This window comes from Triticum aestivum, chromosome 1D (genome assembly GCF_018294505.1).
Source record: "Triticum aestivum cultivar Chinese Spring chromosome 1D, IWGSC CS RefSeq v2.1, whole genome shotgun sequence".
NCBI lineage: Eukaryota > Viridiplantae > Streptophyta > Magnoliopsida > Poales > Poaceae > Triticum > Triticum aestivum.
Genome location: NC_057796.1, coordinates 41,647,548 through 41,667,067, shown reverse-complemented (window position 1 = coordinate 41,667,067; position 19,520 = coordinate 41,647,548). Strand labels below are relative to the sequence as shown.

The following is a 19,520-nucleotide window of genomic DNA, read 5'->3' as shown; positions in this document are numbered from 1 at the left end:
CAAATTTTGATTTCTGACCTTGAAACGGCGATCCGAGCTTCCAAAGCCCCAGACGGCGATTTCCTGAGACGGTTCATTCTGTACGCAATTGGTACTGTACTAGCACCAACAGCACAACAGTATGTGGACTCGCAATATCTCAACCTTGTTACAGATCTTCAAAACCTTCGGAAATTTAACTGGGGATGTTTCACACTTAATCACTTCTTCAAGTCCGTTCACAAGTTTAGAACTCGAGATCACGTAAATCTACAAGGAAATCTAATTCTGCTCCAGGTTAGTGCTAGATCACTACTTAATGTCCTTTAATTATTGTTCTGTTGCATATCTGTATGGTGATGAACTAATTTATTGTGTAGTATTGGTACTGGGAGCACGTGCGTAGTGGCCGATTGATGTATGCTTCTAGACCCCCACCATTGATCGCACGATGGGACGAAACGACGGCTACTTTAAGAAGCGATGCTTACGACAAAGGAGGTCTTCATAACGGGCTGGTACCTATCTACAATTGAACTTTCTATATCCGACTTTTTATTTGGTACTAATGGTTCATTATATTTTATAAAAAAGGCTGTCATGGAAATTTGTGCTCCTCAACGACCGTCTGAGAATTCTAATAATTTTCCAAGAAAAAATGATGAACATGTGCATCAACATGATTCGTATCGAGCACCATCACAAGGACAGCAATTTAGTAGCCAGCAAGTATGTACTCCAAAGACTATTTGTTTTTGCAATATCACAAATAGGTGTCATGGAACCTCATTCATTTAGCTATTGTTATCAACGGGGTTTTATTTGGTTTACACAGATTGACATGGTAGTTGAAGCCATGAATGCACGCTTAGCTGATCATGAAAAGAAGGTAGGCAGGAAGTTAATGGAAATTGAGCACAGATTTGATGTCAAATACCAGACGCTAGCTGAAGACTTGATCGACATGAAGACTAAAACTGGCACTAATCCTAGGTTGTCGAAGGCCGAGGACGAAATTAAAGACTTAAGGAGGGAACTACATGTATGTCATACTGTGCATTTTGTATTTTGTATGAATATGTTCCTTCATGTTCATTATTGTTTGCATTGTTACAGGAATTAAAATACGAATTTAGAAGCAACCGACAATCAGTGTCACAGAAAGGAGGCGTGCAGGTGATCTTTATGGCCCAACACGTTAATATCTAAAAGTAACAAACTAATGATGAACTACCTTTGTTCTTTGTAGGATCAAGTCAATGTGTGCAATTCATCACTGACAGGAACTCCTAGGGCTATCCAATTCACGGCAGGGACTTCGACTACACCAAGTGCAAGACATGTGACGGAAAACAATGAGAATCCAGAATTAACTCCGATGAAGCCTGTCTTTGGTAATGATTACAAGTTCACGGATGAGGACATAGAGACAGCCGTTTACATCCGCGGAACATACGACCCTGTTGAAATAGCTAGAATCGGAGACATTACCCTCACAGCAGAAAAACTGAAGCGAAATTTGGACGAGGAATACATTTATGGTGATGTAAGCCCATTATACTCTAGTCTACATCATTACTGCAACAACTTTCTTATTATTGTATGATTGAAAATTTGGCAGGTTATTATGGCATATGCTCGCATTAGCCAAATTGAGAATGATACTACCTCAATCATATCCCCTGAAGAAACCGAAAAGCTGTTACAAATGAAGGGGGTGGTTCCTGTTGGACGTGCAGCCTCATGGTTAGCTCGTGTAGCAGAAAAATTTGTAGGGCGCCGAAAGGTACATGTTTTCCTCAGTTTCATAGTTTATGTACACACTGTACACGACAAATTTCAGTTCTCAACCCAACCCAAATTTTACTGCAGGTGCATGTCCCACTGAATGTACACCAAAACCATTGGATGCTAATGATGTTTAATTTTGACAAAAAAGAAATTCAGACTCTGAACTCCATGAATTATCATTGCGACAAGACCAAGGAAGATTCTCTTGTAAGTGTTCTCTTGCTGCCTCTTTTGATCCGCATGGCACATGAGCTCCCAAAGTACCGTAACCCTATGTATAACTCGTCGTACCCTAGGTGGACTCGATTCAGTTCTGCATCGACGAAGCTGTCAAGAATGGGTTGATATCACCAGCTAAGAACATCAATTTTGCCGAATGGACCAAAAAACGCTATGAGAACATACCACAACAGACCGATGGGTAGGCATGGCCTCATAAATTATTATTTGCCTACACGAATAAGATTACTGATCTTTAACTAAACATCGCAGGACTTCCTGTGCGGTTTGGACACTGCAGTACATGTTGTCATGGAACGGGGATGAAATGACCGATATTTTCAACCAGGTAATTGAATGCCTAATTAACATTTGTACTTTGTTTAGCTTGAAAGCTATGCTGACATAAGTGTCGGTTATCAAATATAGGCAAGGATAGATATTTTCAGGTGGAAAATATGTACAGCCTTACTGCATTCAAATTGCAACGCGCTTCGTCTCGAATCATATAAGTTCCCCATAACGGTTAGTGCTACATCAAGAATATATCATTTATTTCATAAGTCTCATGATTAGAACTAACGCAGCACTCTCTCTTATACAGAAGGAGGTGTACGATGCCCAGCAAGCAGTTCTACCTGATGGTTCAGAAGACGACGTGCAATTAGTAAACAATCCTGATGGTTCCAACGAACCCGACACATCCAACTCCCAGAAGGATACCGGTGCACCCAACTCCCCCAATAGTGGTGCACCCAACTCCCCAAAAAGGAAGAGAGCACGTGGACGCCCGAGAAAGCTAGTCAATCCCGAGGAAGCAGCAAAAACAAAGAGTCTTAAAGAACTGAAACTTAAATTTGACAGCAAGACCATAGCCAACCAAGTGTCTTCGTTTCCATCACGGTCACGCAGAGAGCATAAACCAGCACCAGCTTTATTGAGCCCATTCAAACACAAATAGGTTGCATCAATTGATCATCAATTGATAAATGCTCATGCTCATGCTCTACTTTTAGCATCATTTCATACACGTTTAGTTCTTATCAGAAAGTGGAAATAGGTACTTTTGGCAATCATGAGCATCCTCTACTTATAGCAATATCTAATGCATCATCAGTACAAAGCTTGATTTGGCAATAGGTGGAATCGGCAATCATTTGCATGGTTTAATTTTGTGAAGCTATAATCATGCTGAGTTATACACTAAACATAATCATGCCAAGCTATAACTACCATAGTCATAAACCAGGCTTTTCTTAAGCACAGGTGCTTATTTGTACAGGGTAGACGCATAACTAGGCGTCTCTCCTGTAGAAATAGGCACCAGTGCTTCAGAAAAACCCTGTTTATTTTTCTAAGCACCACCGTACGCATCAAGCATTGTACAAGGCTTATCATGCATCACCAAAATAGTATTAACAACTTGGAACACTAAACCAGAGTAGCAGCAAACTCTTAAGATAAACGGCAGATCAACCACCGCACAACATAAGTTCAGACACACCATAGGACATAAGTTCAGACACATCGAACAACAAAGAAACATAGATATCATAAAAGGACACTGCGCTAGCAACTTGAAGGCAGACTTTGATCTCTCTTCATGCCGCGTAGTGGCAGTGGTAGTAGGGGTCAGCCTCCTGTGCTTCTGAAATTTCCACACCTGATTTGATGTTGTCTATTATCTTCCAAGCCTTGTAGGTGGCGTACGCATCCTTCGCTGCGTACTCGATGAGGTAGTCTGGCAGCGGGCTGATCCCCCACAGTTTATGGTCTTCGGTCCTGTTGATCTTCTTCTTCATGTTTTGGTAAAATGGGTGGATGACGCTGGCTGCAACATCAGCCAAGGAGTCGTACTGCTTCTTTCTGCCGGCATATGGAACTCTATAGTTTTTCTGAATGTCGATGTACTTTTCGGGATTGATCTCCAAACCAGACATCTTCAGCATCTCTTTGTCATTATGAATGCTGAAACCGGCAAAGGTGAACAACTTCTTCTCCTGGAGGAAGCTCTTGAGGCGCTTGGGCCTTCAAGGGGAGAGACATATTGAAGATTAGTAGTAATTTTGAAGATGAATGCATGAAGTACATGATGTTATTTCTCTTTTTGGATCATACAGTTGAAAATAACACTACAGCAAACTACTTCACTACATCAACTTCAGAAACAACTTTTAATACATCTAGTCCAGTGCATCCACACCGGTAGACACGACACTAATGCATCAATATCAGAAACTACACTAGTAGACACAACACTAATACATCTAGTCCAGTGCATCAACTTCAGAAAATAACACTAATGCATCCACAGGCGGTAGACACAACACTAATGCATCAAGATCAGAAACTACACTAGTATATCAAGTTTGGTGATTAATCTGGTGCAAGATTTTAAGATACTAATCCAGTGCATCAGGGTAAAAATCTATGCCAGTCCATGTACTTGAGAAACCACACTAGTGCGTGCACTTCACAATCTACACTAGTAGATGTAGTTGAGAAACTAGGGTATATGAGTAGGATGGCTCACCATTTTGTGGCCGCAGCGATGTGGTAGACCAGGCAGAGTTCATCCACGCATAACTGCAGAACTGCTGCGTACTGCGGAGGTTCGTCATCCCTGGTATACTCCACATCAACGCCGACGAATCTAGGATACCTGCCGACGGCTTTCATGAAGAGCCTGGTGAGCATTTCGTCGGCAGTGTCTGGATTGCTGGTGCAGACGACCTCCAGCGTCTCTTTGCCGTGGAGTTCCACCTTGTCAAGTTTGGTGGTGTAGTCGCGCTTCTCACCGGGGACCTGAACGTCATCTTCGTTGATGCTCTGCTCTTCCTGCTTGATGCTCTGGTCGGACGTCTCGCCACAGTGACGCTTGGTAGACGGCTCATCCGCCATTGCCCTTCTCCAGCGACGGCGGTTTTGAGACAGAGACGGTGGTTGCAGTTTGTGGAGTAGATGGACGTGGTTCGCATAATGAGGGAGGAATGGAGGAGAAGGTGCCTTTTTGAGTTCTGGGGGAGGCGGTTCGTCGCGTGAGGGAGGCGCTCGTCGTTATCGTGATCGTGGGGGTCGTGGAGCTCGTGCTGTTCGTGTTCCATTCTGTAACCACCCACGGGCCTGCAACGATAAAAAACAGAGTACTATCGGTCTCACAAGTGCACGCGGTCGTGCACCTCCTGCGGTTTGCCATCAATTGCTATCGGTCTCACAAGTGGGTCCCCTTGTCATCCACACAACCGCGCCACCACATGTACCACATTTTTCTTTCTCCCCGTCTCGACCACTCCACATCTTTCTTTCTCCCCTTCTCGACCAGCGCCGCCGCCGCCGCCATCTCCCGACGACCCCTCTCTTCGCTGCCGGTGCGCGGCCGCCGCCAACTCCGGCAAGTACGTGAGATCTCCCCTCTTCTTCCCTTCCCCAACCGCGTCTCCCTACGGAGGCGGATCTGAGCCGATTGGTTTGGACTGAAACTTAGTTTTTGGATTGGATCTTGATTTGGTTTCTATGGTTTGAACCTTTGGATTCAATCCAAAAGTTGAAAACGGTTTGGACTGGGTTGGATGACGAGCATGTATAGTTCGGTTTGGTCTAGATTCTAAATGAAAATATCTGGATTGGTTTGGTTTTGATGTGTGCCGTGGATTGGACTGGTTTTAGTTTGGATGCCGAACTATTCCCAGGTTTAGATGAGACGGGCATTGCCATTGTCATTGGCATTGCTTTATTACGTAGATGATAGTAAATAGATTGATTGGCCATTGCCAGTATAGGTTATCACTATGATTTATTATATGTATGATCTTTGTATTGTACTATGTACAATTCAACTTAGAGTTCAACATGTTCTGTGTAGAATGGAGGAAGCACCATGTGGACGCTGCAACTCACGGTGCCGGACCAGCCTTTCTACTGCCACGCTGTTCGGCATCTACTTCCAGCCTTCTTTTGTTGTTGCAGCGGTAACAATTTATATGAACCTTCTGACAGTACATTCTTTTTTTTTGCTATTTCCACTAATGTATTGTGTCTGTTATTTGTTTTTATCTTACACAGATCGTACCATGCAATGTGAGATTGGCATTCAATGAGCTCATCGGAGACACCGTGACCTTCGACGCTCTTGGGGGCCCATACACTATGCAGGTCGAGAAGGGGCGAAAGATAACCCAGATAGGAGGAGATGATTGGGATCGTTTCATCGCCCGCATGCGTCTTAGTGGGGGTGAATTGATCAGCTTCTCCTTCAGAAGAGATAGGCCCAGGATTTCTGTTATCTATCTAAATTTGATTCCGGATAGTGAGGATGAAGTTCATGAGGAGGAAGATGGTGCTGATTCAGATGATGACGATTCAGATGATGATGAGAACCCACTTGTTGAATACCTGTATGCCCAAGGACTCAGACTGGGCGACGAGGAAATCGGCAACCTCTGGGACATGCTTCCGCTACGTGAAGACTACCTAGGGAAGCCATTCGTGACCCGCCTCACAAGGACGAATGTTAAACGGCATATCATGGTATGTTACTTAGTGTGGTAATTACATGATATGCATGCTTAGTTAGTGTAGTAGTTCATATGATATGCATGTTGTAGTACTGTGATGAGAGGCCTAGTTTAGAATTCATTTAGTGAAGAATTTTATGACATGCATGTAGTGTAGTAATATGCGATGATATGCTTAGTGTACGCAGTAATCTAATGATATGCCTAATTACTGTAGTAATTTGATGCTTGGCGTATAGTGTAGTGATGTGATGATATATATGCTCAGTGTTGAATCCAATGATATATGTGTCTTGAAGTGTATGCTTTGTTGATAATTGCACGTGACATGATCATATATCATGTCAACTGTTTTCAGAAATTACCTAAGAGGTTACTTGATAGCTGTGGCATCGACCCGGACGAAGAAGGCATGGCTGCTGGACTACGCCTTACCAGAACGGGCTCCATCACCAGCTGTGCCTATGCAGTGGACACGGACGGTCGCACTGTCTTGAGCAGGGCAGGGTGGAAGAAGTTCCTTCGTGCCAAGAATCTTCGGGTAGGACAGGCCATCCTACTCAGTGTTGCGAACACCCGTCGCCATGACTTGAGGATGATGATCACCATCCACCTCATTTAGAACTGGGGTGGGCCATGTATCAATGTGAAATGAACTTATTATGTTAGCTCTTGTTTGCAAGTACTTGTCGTGTATTACCGTACCTATATCTACTCATATCTAGGTACTATTGCTTGTGATGGATTGCAACTATTATTAACTGGTAACTAATGCTCTACTACCTATGATTATTCCACTGTGTTACATGGTAACTGTTATATATGTTTGCTGAAGCTTCCGAAGAATTTTACATACATCGTTTAAAAAATGTTCATGAATTATATTTTTTCATCAACTTCAAAAAATATTCGTATTATTAAGAAATTGCGAAAAAATTTAAAATTCACGCTTTCTTAAGAAAAACATAAACATATTTTGAATTCAGGCACAATTTTTTAAACGATGAACTGTTCTTGAAATCAGGAAAAATTTCCAAATTCAGAAATATATTTTTGAAATTGTGAACATTTTTAAAATTTCCTAATATCTTTTACGAATTCATGAACATTTTTGAAAAATTCATACATTTTTCAAAATATTTTGAACATTTACTAAAAATTCATGAACATTTTTTTAACATATGAACACTTTCTGAAATCACGAACATTTTTTGAATCTGTGAGATTTATCATGTCCTGAACATTTTTTCAAGCCATGAAGAACTTTGGAATGCGAACATTTTTTCGCAATTTGCAACTTTGTAGAAATCCTGAATTACTTTCAAAAGGAAAAATAGAAAACAGAAAAAATAAAAAGGAAAAACGAAAGGGGCTTCCCGCCCCTCACATGGGCTGGCCTTAAGGGCGCACGAGGGACGGCGGGTGCACGCTTCCTTGGTTTCGGGCGTGTTGGTCGTCATATAGGATCGTATGCCCGGCCGTATACGTATTTGTTTGTATACGGCGGCCTTTCGTGCACGCGTGAAGCCGCCCGCGCGTGGGGCAGCACGTGTCACGGGTAGTTGCCAAAACTGTCCCATCATATAAATGTGGACGGCAACCACCTCCGGCCGCATCGCCCACCATTTCCCCCCGCCGCATCGTCTCCCTCTCTCCACTCCCCACTCCCCAAAACCCTCTCCTCTCCAACCTCCTCGTCTCCCTCACCGCATCCTCTCCATCGCCATGGCGGACGCAGGAGGCGAGCGCCCCGATTGGGGCGCAGATCTGGTGGAGCAGGCGCGGCAGGTCGCTGCGGGCACCTTTGTGAGGGGGCGTGCCGGCGTCCAGCGCGGTGCTCCCTCCGCTGGAGATCTGGAGAAGGCGGGGCCGGGCCGCAGCAGCGCGGTCCAGCCAGATGCGCCCGCTCTGGCGATCTCCGGCGAGGCGCAGAAGGTGGAGGCGGGCTCTGTCGAGGCGCAGAAGGTGGGGGCGGGCTGTGGCGAGGCGCACGAGGTGGAGAAGGTGGAGAAGGTGGAGGCCGGCTCCGGCGAGGAGGAGGCGGAGCAGAAGGTATCTGCTTATCACTTTTAGTTGGTAGTTTTTAGATTGTAGTGTTTGTGGCCAGAACTTTGTTTGGTTAGATTTGTGCATGGCCTTGTGATTTGGAAATTGTCTACCTGAGGTGATTAGATGGTGCATTAGTTTGGTTGTAAATATAGTGAAGGATGTGCTCATGTACTGGGTGTTGTCATGTTAATCCAAAAGAGCTTCTCAAGGGCTGGATTTTTTTGTGCTGGATTGGGGCTTCTGAAGGAGAGGGGAAGCGTGGTCGAGGGGAAGGGGCAGTCTATGCTTATTTAGTTTGGGTTAGTTGTGGAATTTTGTTGTTGCTTCAGACATATTGACAGCATTGAACATCCTCTGCAATGCCGTTGCTTCAGAGATAAAAGCATCTTGGGGTTTTTTCAGATGCTTATTAGATTAGTAGTTGAATTTTTGCTTGTTAGATTTTAATTAGTATGAGGTTGAATACCTTATTTAAGGGGGAATTTAAGGTCAGATAGATGTCATATGATTATTAGATCTGTAGTTCAATGCTGCTGACATTTATGATTATTTGATTTGATCTGTGGTTCAATGATACTGGATGGAAACATATTTGATTTGGAATGCATTAATTTTGATGTGCCAATGAATTGATTTAGATGATACAAGATTCATCTATAGTATAATTTGTTGTTGTTTTGGTAAGTAATGAAATTTTAGATGTTTGTTCGAGATGTATGCATTTATAGTTGAAGTTGTACCTAATTAACTACTGCATTATGTTAATATGTGTAGGAGCTTTGCTGCATTATCCCAAAAACAGTAATCTGTGCATATTGAAATTTGTAGTTGGCTTCTGTAATTAGTATATACTATATGTAAAGTGTGAAGTAAACATTCCAAGGCAGGATCCTAGCAACAAAATATACTATATGTTTCCATTAAGTAGTGTGGGGGGGGGGATTCCCTCAAAAGAAAAGTGTTGGGTAAATTCAGGGAATGTCAAGAATCCAGCTTGCATTTTCATTAGCATTTATGAAGGAAATCATTTGTCTTTTGATTGATTGCTTAGATTCTTTATTTATAAGGAAAGCATTTGGTCACTTGCAACATACCAATGTGGTTCACATTCACAATTTTGTTTGTAATGACATTCTGTTAACTGCAATTCAATTCATTGTAATTGATGTGCTTGTTTGACAATATAGCAGGAGGAGGAGGATCTTGTGGGCAACAAGAGGAAGTGGGAAAAGACTGGGTTCTACCCATATGACTCTGATGAAGATGAGCCGTACGAGGTAAGGCCTAGTTGAAATGTTATTTGTGCATTGAGTTAGTATTACGTGTTTATAGTTTTTTGAATGCATAATGTATTAATGTCAGTCATTAATGTGTGCAGTATGAATCTGGAGATGATGTGGACGAGGGGAACGTCGAGTCGTTTGAAGAGAAGGTGGTGTTGAAGATCAGGACCCAAGGATCTGGTATGTAGCACAACTGGAGGACGGAAAAGTACCGCTGCCCCTTCTGCAGCAAGCCCAAGCCCAGGTCTGGGTTATTGGAGCAACTGATGGAACATTGCCGGGCGACATCGATCTCCAGTGATGAGTACAAGATCAGGGCTGAGCATTCTGCCCTCCTGAAGGTCCTGAGAAACCCTAACCTCTAGTCCTACATCATGCTGATCATCAGAAGCCGGAAGCCGTACTCATCATCAGTATATTTGATGATGTTTTACTTTTGGAAAGCTGCATCTGGGTCTGAACTGGTTAAAAACTACCTCTATTAATGTAATGTAATGTATTGTGTGTCTTAACTGGATCTGTTGTGAACTGTCTGGTACCTAATGCTATCTATATATGTCTGGCCTTAACTTTATTGGTGGTGAATGCTTCCTTCATGTTTACTTGTTGTTTTGATGGTGCAATGATCACAAATGGCGCTTCAGTGTTGCTTCAGACATGCTGCAACACTTGTCTATGCTGTGCGCAAGTGCAACATGCTGTGCGCATGTGCCAATTATACCAAATATTGAATCTGGCAATGTTCCAAATTGGCTGTCATGAATTATATTACAAGGGGTTTCGTAAAGTTACTGATAATTGTTCATCCTCACACATTCCATCAATGCGTAATTTGAATACTACAAATTCGAAGGAACTACTTAATACATTAACAGCACATAGGGAAGTAGCCCTGGTCCAACGGCATGAGAAAGGACGAACAAAAGTTGAAAGAAGGAGGATCAGCCAGTAGCAGCACCATCAGCCTCCCAGCCTCACAACTGCAGCCAGCCTGGTGAACTCCAGGTTTTTTCCTGCAAAACACACCTGGGATGTTGGAGGCAAGAAAATAAATTTGCCAGGGGTCTTGTCATGGCAGCTAATCGCACGGAATGCTAGTACAAATGATGGAGAACAAAACATCCAACATGAGCTGGATCAGGCTCAAACACTTGGTGAAAACATGCATATTCATATCAGCAACATTGATATGGCATCGGAGTACTACCCAGTACTTCGTATTTGTCTGCCGTTAGATCGACATCAACGAACGGTTCTAAAAAAGCCCAACCACTCTAAAACATGAGTAAGCCAACATCCCTACAAAAATTATTTCACTGCTTATGTCTATTTTTTTGCTGAATCATTAGGAAGCCCTAAATATTTGGATGCAAGATCACCGACATGGCACTACTGAAATATTTCAGTGTCTACATCTCTGTACTGAAAGTGCATTACTGAAATATTTCAGTGGCTACGGTGTGTGTACTGAAACAGCACCACTGAAATATTTCAGTTGCTACATGCGTGTACTGAAACAGCACCACTGAAATATTTCATTTCGTACGTGCGTGTACTGAAAGTGAACCACTGAAATATTTCAGTGGGTACGTGCATGTACTGAAAGTGCACCACCGAAATATTTCAGAGGCTACGTGCTTGTACTGAAACAGCACCACCAAAATATTTCAGTGGCTACGCGCGTGTACTGAAACTGCTACACCGAAATATTTCTGGGGTTGCGTGCGTGTACTGAAACTGCAGTACTGAAATATTCAGTGTCTACCCGTGTGTACTCAAATTGCATTGCACTACTGAAATTTTTCAGTGTGTACCCGTGTGTACTGCAATTGCACTACTCAAATATTTCAGTGTGAACCTGTCAGTACTGAAATATTTCAATGCCTACAACTATCTACTAAACTTGCAGTATTGAAATATTTCAGTGTCAACCCAGAGTCTATCACTCTAAACTGTGTACTGAACTTTTCTGGAGGCACTGCTTGCAGCCAAAATATTGCAAGTTCAATTTACACAGATTGCATCACGTAATTTGAACACAACTCTTGAGGTGACAGACAAAATTTCCTATCATGGATACAACTCCAGCACATCAAAACGTAGCAAGTAAACATAGCAATGCTATATGCCTAGACTCATTACAGCCTCGTCGATCAAACTAAGCTGCCATCCAGAGGCTACGGATTCAAGTACACAGGTAGCAAGAACATATTGCAGAGAATCAAATTAAGCAAGTGGCAAGTAATGATGAATGAAATTCAGCAATCTTACCCTAAACATAGCTACGGCCGCCGTTCAGACGAGGAGAGCGGCGAGGGAAGCGTGGAGAACGGCGGGGAAGCGATGTCGCGACCACTGTCCTCCTCCTCTTGCGCTTCGGAGTCATCTCCGACTCGGTTGGAGGCTCCACAATCTGCAACGGCACCTCGTGCACCGTGGGTTCCTGATCCAGTGGATGCTCTACCCTGGATCTGAACGCCCACCACCTACGCCTGGTCCACGGGCTAGACGAATCGGCCTGCTCCATCGCCCAGAGGAGGATCTCGACCTTGTGCATCGGTTGTGCGGGTGGGGGGGGAATGCTTTGCCCTCTCCCTCCTCGTCATTTGCTTCAAAGTGGCCATTGCCGTCCAGTTCATCTGCAATATGTTGTGAAACCAAGAACGGATCTCCGTCAACCTGGCCATCTTGACCTGGTCGCCGCCGGCGATCTCCACGAAGTCGGCGTTCTCGCCGCCGCCGATGTGCTCGATCTGCTGCTCCATCGAGGATCTTGCGTGGATGGAAGAGGGGGGTGGATGTGGAAGATGAGAAGAGCAAAGTTGCGGCCGCGAGAAGGAGGAGAAGGCTAGGAGATGGCCGCGGTTGCAATGGTGATGGAAGAGGGGAAGGAGCACGGCGGCGGCTTTGCATTGGACGAGAGGGGCGGCGGTTTTGCATTGGAGGAGAGGGGCGGCGGTTTTGCATTGGACGAGAGGGCCCCACCTTGTCATATATTTCCTAGGACTAAAATGCCCCTAGACTAATAGTACTTTCTAGTACTTTCATCCGCGTACTTTCGAGTACTACGTATGTATACGCCGTTAGATCGAGACAAACGAACGGCTCCAAAAAATGCCAACTACTGTAAAACTTGTAAAACTATAAATGGATTGGTTTTCCTTCTATTTCTGCAAGCAGTTCCTAAATTATATCGATCCATCCATATATGATTTGTACTGGACGTTGCAGCCCTCCTCCATTGAAAGCAATTGTCCAGTAGTTGATTACAGATGTTAAAGAAAACAGAAATTGTTTACGGATGTTAAAGAAAATAGTAATTGATTGCAGATGTTAAAGATAACGTAATTGTTAGTGACCGGTATCATACCAACAAGATAGTCGCGAAGACTTCCGTTGTGCATATATTCATAGCAGAGCAGTTGTTCGGCACCATTAAACAGTTGTGGTAGTGGTTCTCCTTTGAACTGTACCAGTCTATGTCCTCTAGATTGATCGTGGCAGTAGCTGGCAACCTTTACTATATTCTTGTGATCTAGACTAATGAACTGTTCTGCTTCCCTCTTAAACTTTTCAACTGGAATCTCCACTCCAATTAACCTCTTCACAGCTATCATTTCTTGACATGGAATGTCGCCCTGTTCAAATATATATACATTTAGTATATGTGTGTGTGTGTGTGTGTGTGTGTGTGTGTGTGTGTGTGTGTGTGTGTGTAATCAAGATCAATGAAGATGTTGAACTCAAAGGACAGCAGCAAAGCAAAGCACCACATCGTAACATACAACCATGCCTACCTTATAAACAAAAGCCTTATGTGAACCCTTGAACGTACCGTCCTTCCCAACTATTCGTTTGTGTGAAAAATTATCTGTGATTTTTTCCAGGACTTTTAGGTCAGACAGATCCACCAACGGAGGCAACTTACTTACTAGGTCTGGTTTATCAGGCTCCTGTGTGCTCGTCTCTCCAGTTGTGTCTGCAGAAGCGGGTTCCTCGTCACTGGGAAAAAACTCGGTTGTTGTCTCTATCTCCAAAGCTTCTGTGTCCGATGAATCCTATTCCTCATCTCCTGACTGCACTTATATATAAATCAACATGTAAGCATGTATGCAATGGGTGACATCAGTATTCTCTTAGATGTATCATGCATGTAGGAGTAAAATCGTAGGATTTCTGCTAATTTGAAAGGTGCCTTCCCTCGCTGAAGAGACCATTACTTCATGCAAGAGTTTGGTGTTTCTCTATTTTACACTGTGTCTTCCCTTTGTCATGTATTTTCTTTTCTTATTTAGTTTAATTAGCACATATCTTTCGTTAGAGATGGCTCTGCGAACTGCTATATGTTTAGCCTAATGGCCGAACAAAAGAAATGTACTACTGTACTGTGCTTGTGAGGATTTAAGTCTGGCTAAAACAGAATTTTTTATCAATCAGTACGTTAAAAAGATGGATAAAGAACAGTCCTTGTGCTTTCGATTTGCCATACCTGCCAAAGTGATGCCGCAGAGTAGTTCGTGCTTTCGGTTTCATCAAGCAGCTGGATAATTTGCAATGCAGTAGGCCTTTTATCTGAGTCGATTTCCATGCAGGTATACCCAATCTCCAGACATGTTCTAACTTGACGGTATTTGTTTTCCCATGATGAAAACGCTCCTTCTTTTACCAACTTTTTCCTCAACTGTTTCAATACCTGTACAAATTTACACCAATACATGGGTCAGAAATGGTTCAGCGACATTCTCTGTTTTGGGGAATTAGCACCCGCTAAAGTCCAAATAAAATTATGGCAGCACTTCGATCCAGATATAGTTTGAAAAGTTCTGCTCACTTGTAATACACTTGGCTCCAACCATCTATTCCCGGTCAACAATTCCATGATTATAACGCCTAAGCTGTATATGTCAGACTTAGTTGACCAATGACCTTGAAGCATCTCCGGTGGTATATATCCTCTGCATATATGTGTATATACAAAGTCTAATGCATTATGATTACCGAAGTACCAAGTGACACCGGAAAAAAAATTACCAAGAGGATCGGTCTACAGCTTACCGAGTCCCGTAGACGTTTCTGGTATAACCTGAAGTTTCTCCTTTATCTAAGAGCCTGGACAAACCAAAGTCGTGTATTTTTGGCACGAGATTAGCCCCCAGCAATATATTGTCTGGTTTGAGATCTCCGTGAAGAACATGTGCTTCATCATGGAGGTGACGCATACCCTGACAAATTCCCTTTAGAATTTGGTAACGCTGGTTCCAGTCAAGTCCTCCATGAAACTCATCTGCAAAAGTATTGATAATCAATTGGTCAAAACATGACATGAAGTTGATATTGTAATCCCGAAAGGCTTTCATATATAGAATGAAATAGATGGAATTATAGCATAGATTCAATAGTTTTTAAGGGTATTATAGCATGACATGAACCATTTTACTCAACAATCAATAGTTTTTTCTACGGGTATTATAGCATAGATTCACTATAGCAGATGCCATCAACCTCCATGGTCCACTGTTGCAACTCATGTTCTTGTGAAGCTTTCTATGCATCATTTTGACAGGAAGGTCTTTCTTTTTGGTTCTTTTGGATCAGAAAATTGTAATTCCATTCCTACTGCTTTTGGGCAGCTTCCTGTTATGTTATTTCTTAAGCTTAGAATAGACTTTATGTAAATGTTGTAAACCACTTGTTGAGTGTGACTTCATTTTGGCAAGCCCTTCACATGTTGTTGTGTTATACAATGTCATGCTAATGTGTTATACTAAATTACTTGTGTTGTTTGTCTAAGCTTCGATGTGTCGGCTTGTTTTTACTTCTCACTCTTGTGCTTCTCCATGCTTCGCCAGGTATTCTATTGCATCTGCTTGCCCTCCATTTATTTTCCATGCTATCCTCTACTGCTCGGAACAGCGCCTCAAGTAACTGTTCTATTTTTGTACCTTCCAATTGAACCATCATGTACTAATTTACAGTCCCAACTATGAATCATACTTTCCTTTTGTTAATTTATAATTGTCTACCCCATCACATGTTGACTGTACTTGTGCTGACTAAATCCCATTAGACCAAAGATAAGACTATATCCCACCATACTGCCACACTACTTCTTGCAAACCAATTAATATTAACCTCCCTTATGTTGCTCACAAATATATGGGTCAATATATGCAGATGTAACTAACGTTCATGATCATGTCTTTCTATATTTAAGATAATTCCAAATAGAAGGGCACAACATCACGCGCCATCAATGATCTAGTATATGTTAGAGCAAAGTTGAATAGCAATTGGTCATTTCCATGAATTATATGTTGGTTCTAAAAATGATAGGTATGCATAGATCATTGAATTTGATAAGCTTAATTCTTTGCAATAGCTTTGCGAAGTTGAGGTAGTGATAGATTATTATTTGAGTAAATGGCCAACGTTTAGTATGGAATATCGGTGTTAAAGTTCATGGGGCCAAACACTCATTAATTACATAAAAGTGGAAGCCGCTGGTATTAGCAGCGAGGTCTCAGTCTAAGGGCATCTTAAAGTGGCACTCACATTGTGTACTGATCGGGAGCAGCCGATGATTAACTTCTCCCAACCTCTCCCCCTTGGGTTTGGGGGCTACATTTCTTCGGGTCTGTTATTAGGCTCTGGCAATAAGTACTTGAGTTCATATGACCGGGTAATATCGGGAATTGATATATAGGTGGTAAATGTTTTTGGAGATGTTAAATAAATGATAAAAGATTCTAATATTGATTAGGAGGCTTTTAGAATATTAAATATCAGCGGGCTAAAAGAAAATACTAAAAGGCCTAGTGGTGGAGAGTTATTGAGCCCTAGGGCCCAATAACATAAGTGGTGCCCCCTTAGCCTTTTCGAATGCCTAGGGGAGGCCGAATTTGGAAGGGGAGGAGGAAAGCAAGGGGAGGGGTCCTCCTCCCTTGTGGCACCCCTCCCCTCTCCCCAACCTATATATAGTTTTGGGAGCCTCCTCTAGCTCTGTAGTTCTAGTTTAATTTAGAGTTGATCTAATTAGAGCTAGACCTAGAATTATCTCGGTGGATGCAGCTGACACAAGAATTCATCTTTTTATGGACCCAACTAACACAAGAAGTATCTTGTGGACACAACTGACACAAGATTTTGATCACATACGCGATTTCGTGGACATATCTAGCACAAAAACTCAAGTGACCACACACACAGTGTCTTGTGGACGCAACTTACATGGCAACACAAACCTGTGCCACCAGTGACACAACTTACCGGGAGCACTACCTCCTCATTGCCGGCGGCGCAACTTACCAAACAACATTTCCTTGCTTAGAACAAGGTTGGTTCAACTTCTACACATGCTTGAGCAAAATGTGCGTCTGCATTGCCTTATTTCTTTGTCTTGAGACATTCCCTAGAGAAATGCCCATAGTCATTACATTATATCAACGAACATATGCCTTACCGAACTTGCGCCTTTTCTTGCTGGAGCCATTGCTGCCCCCATTCCTCTTGAACCTGGACTCCCACTCAGTGCAGGTCAGCACCAAGTGCTCCTGGCCAGCATCACCAATTCCTCCTATACGCTCCTCATATGCCTTCAACTGTCTAATAACCTCTTCCACCGTCATGGTTTTGAGGTCACCAAATTGTTCAATGGTCGAAGCAATTTGGAGAGACATGTTGGGGATGGCATGAAGGAACTTCTTCATAGCGCAAGTCTCCTCAAACTTCTCGCCAAGTACCCTAACCTTGTTGAGGATGGTCATCAACCGCGCAGCGAAATAATCAACCGATTCAGACTCCTTCATGTGCAACCCCTCAAATTTCATGTTGAGAGTTTGTACCTTGGCGTCCTTCACGCGCTCACCACCCATTTGCATGATCTTTAGGGTCTCCCAAGTCGCCTTGCATGTCTCCTTTTCGGACACCGGGAAGGGCATGTCCTCTAGTATCCCTTGATAAATGGCAGCCAACGCCATTTGATCCTTCTTCTCCTCCGTGGGCATCTCCTGATCTTTTGGCTTAGCAGCATCCCAACCCTGGGCTAGTATGGACACATTCATCTTGATGGGCCATGTCGAGCAATTGCCCTTTGTGAGCATAGGATGTCTAAGGGAAACAATCTCTCCTCCTTTCTTCATATTTCACTCAATCTAATTACACATGGCTCTGATGTCAATTGTTAGAACTACTAGGTTCTCAAACCAAGATTCAGTCACTGTTTTCTCACACGCGTGGCGGAGGCAGGATTTTCAAAATCTGAATGTTGGCGAGGGGGGGGGGCTAGAGTAAAAAAAAGTAAAGTCTACACTGTTCATATGAAAAATAGGCTTAAATTAATGATATTAGAGGGGGAGGGGGGCAAGGCCACTGCTGCCCCCTGTCTCCACCACAACACACATGCACACAAGAAACTACTATGAAAAGCTCTCTATGCTAATCTTAATAGCAAAACTTACATTGTACATATGGGTGCATCTTGGTATATAGGATTTAGGGGTGGTGCTACAGTAACCACCCTACACAGCATAGATGTGCCCCTGGAAACCACAACTAGCTGTTACAACCCACCTTATCTCATCTTGCTTAACTACTATCCTAGAAGGGCGACTACTACAGGACACAAGGATTATCCTAACACAACTTACCAAACTCAGATTGGCTTCTTGCACATGCAAGATTACACTAGTAGAAAAAGGGGGCTTTTACCCCGGTTGGTAAGGGCCTTTTGTCCCGGTTTTCGAACCGGGACTAAAGGGTCGTTACTAAAGCCCTAACCCTTTAGTCCCGGTTCTTACACGAACCGGGACAGAAGGTCCTCCACGTGGCCGCTGCTGCCAGCCCAGGCAGGGGGCCTTTGGTCACGGTTGGTGACACCAACCGGGACCAATAGGCAGGGCCTTTTGTCCCGGTTGGTGTCACCAACCGGGACCAATAGGCATCCACGCATCAGCATTTCAGGGGCTGGGGTTTTTTTTTTGAAAGGGGGGGGGGGGTTGGGGGGTTTTGGGGGGTTAATTTAGGTGTTTCATATATTGTGTTAGCTAGCTAATTAATAGAGAGAAGTGTCCTCTCTTATCTCCGTGCTTGGTCGACGCTACGTACTATATACGTATGGAGAGGACTAGACACGCTAGCTAGTAAGCAAATGAAGGAAACAGAAGATCGTCATGAACATATGCATACAGAGAGAAGTGATATCGACCACCTCTCCTTCTCCGAGAGATTGGTCGAACAACAAGTTCTCGTATATCTATCTGACACTACCGGCTACATATATACAATAATTATCTCTTACAATATAATCTCCTAATTAAATGTAAGAACACAGGGTCCACATAGTATTCTCCGTTTTCAGCGATCACGTGGTCAAGGAAGAATGCCGCCAATTCCTCTTGAATTGCTCGCATACGATCTTCTGCTAGGAGTTCATCCCGCATCCGAAACATCTAATTTGAAGAAGGGGGTCAATACATATATATATGAATAAATGAAACTCGACACAAATGATGGTAATAAAATAAAATTGTGAATATTATTGCTTACGCACTTCATATTGTTCGTCAGAGTAGCCCCGCTCACAGGTCGTGTGGCGGATAGACTCGCAAACGTAGTATCCACAGAAATCATTCCCTTGTTCCTGCCACAACCACTTTACAAGAAATAGAGGTCAATCTAACTGATAAGC

The 19,520-nt window shown here is 43.1% G+C and overlaps 1 pseudogene; it reads right to left on the bottom strand.

Moving 5' to 3' along the window:
• Positions 1-17,973, bottom strand: part of LOC123180168 (uncharacterized) — a 34,197-nt pseudogene extending 16,224 nt beyond the window's left edge.
• Positions 17,974-19,520: the final 1,547 nt, after the last annotated feature.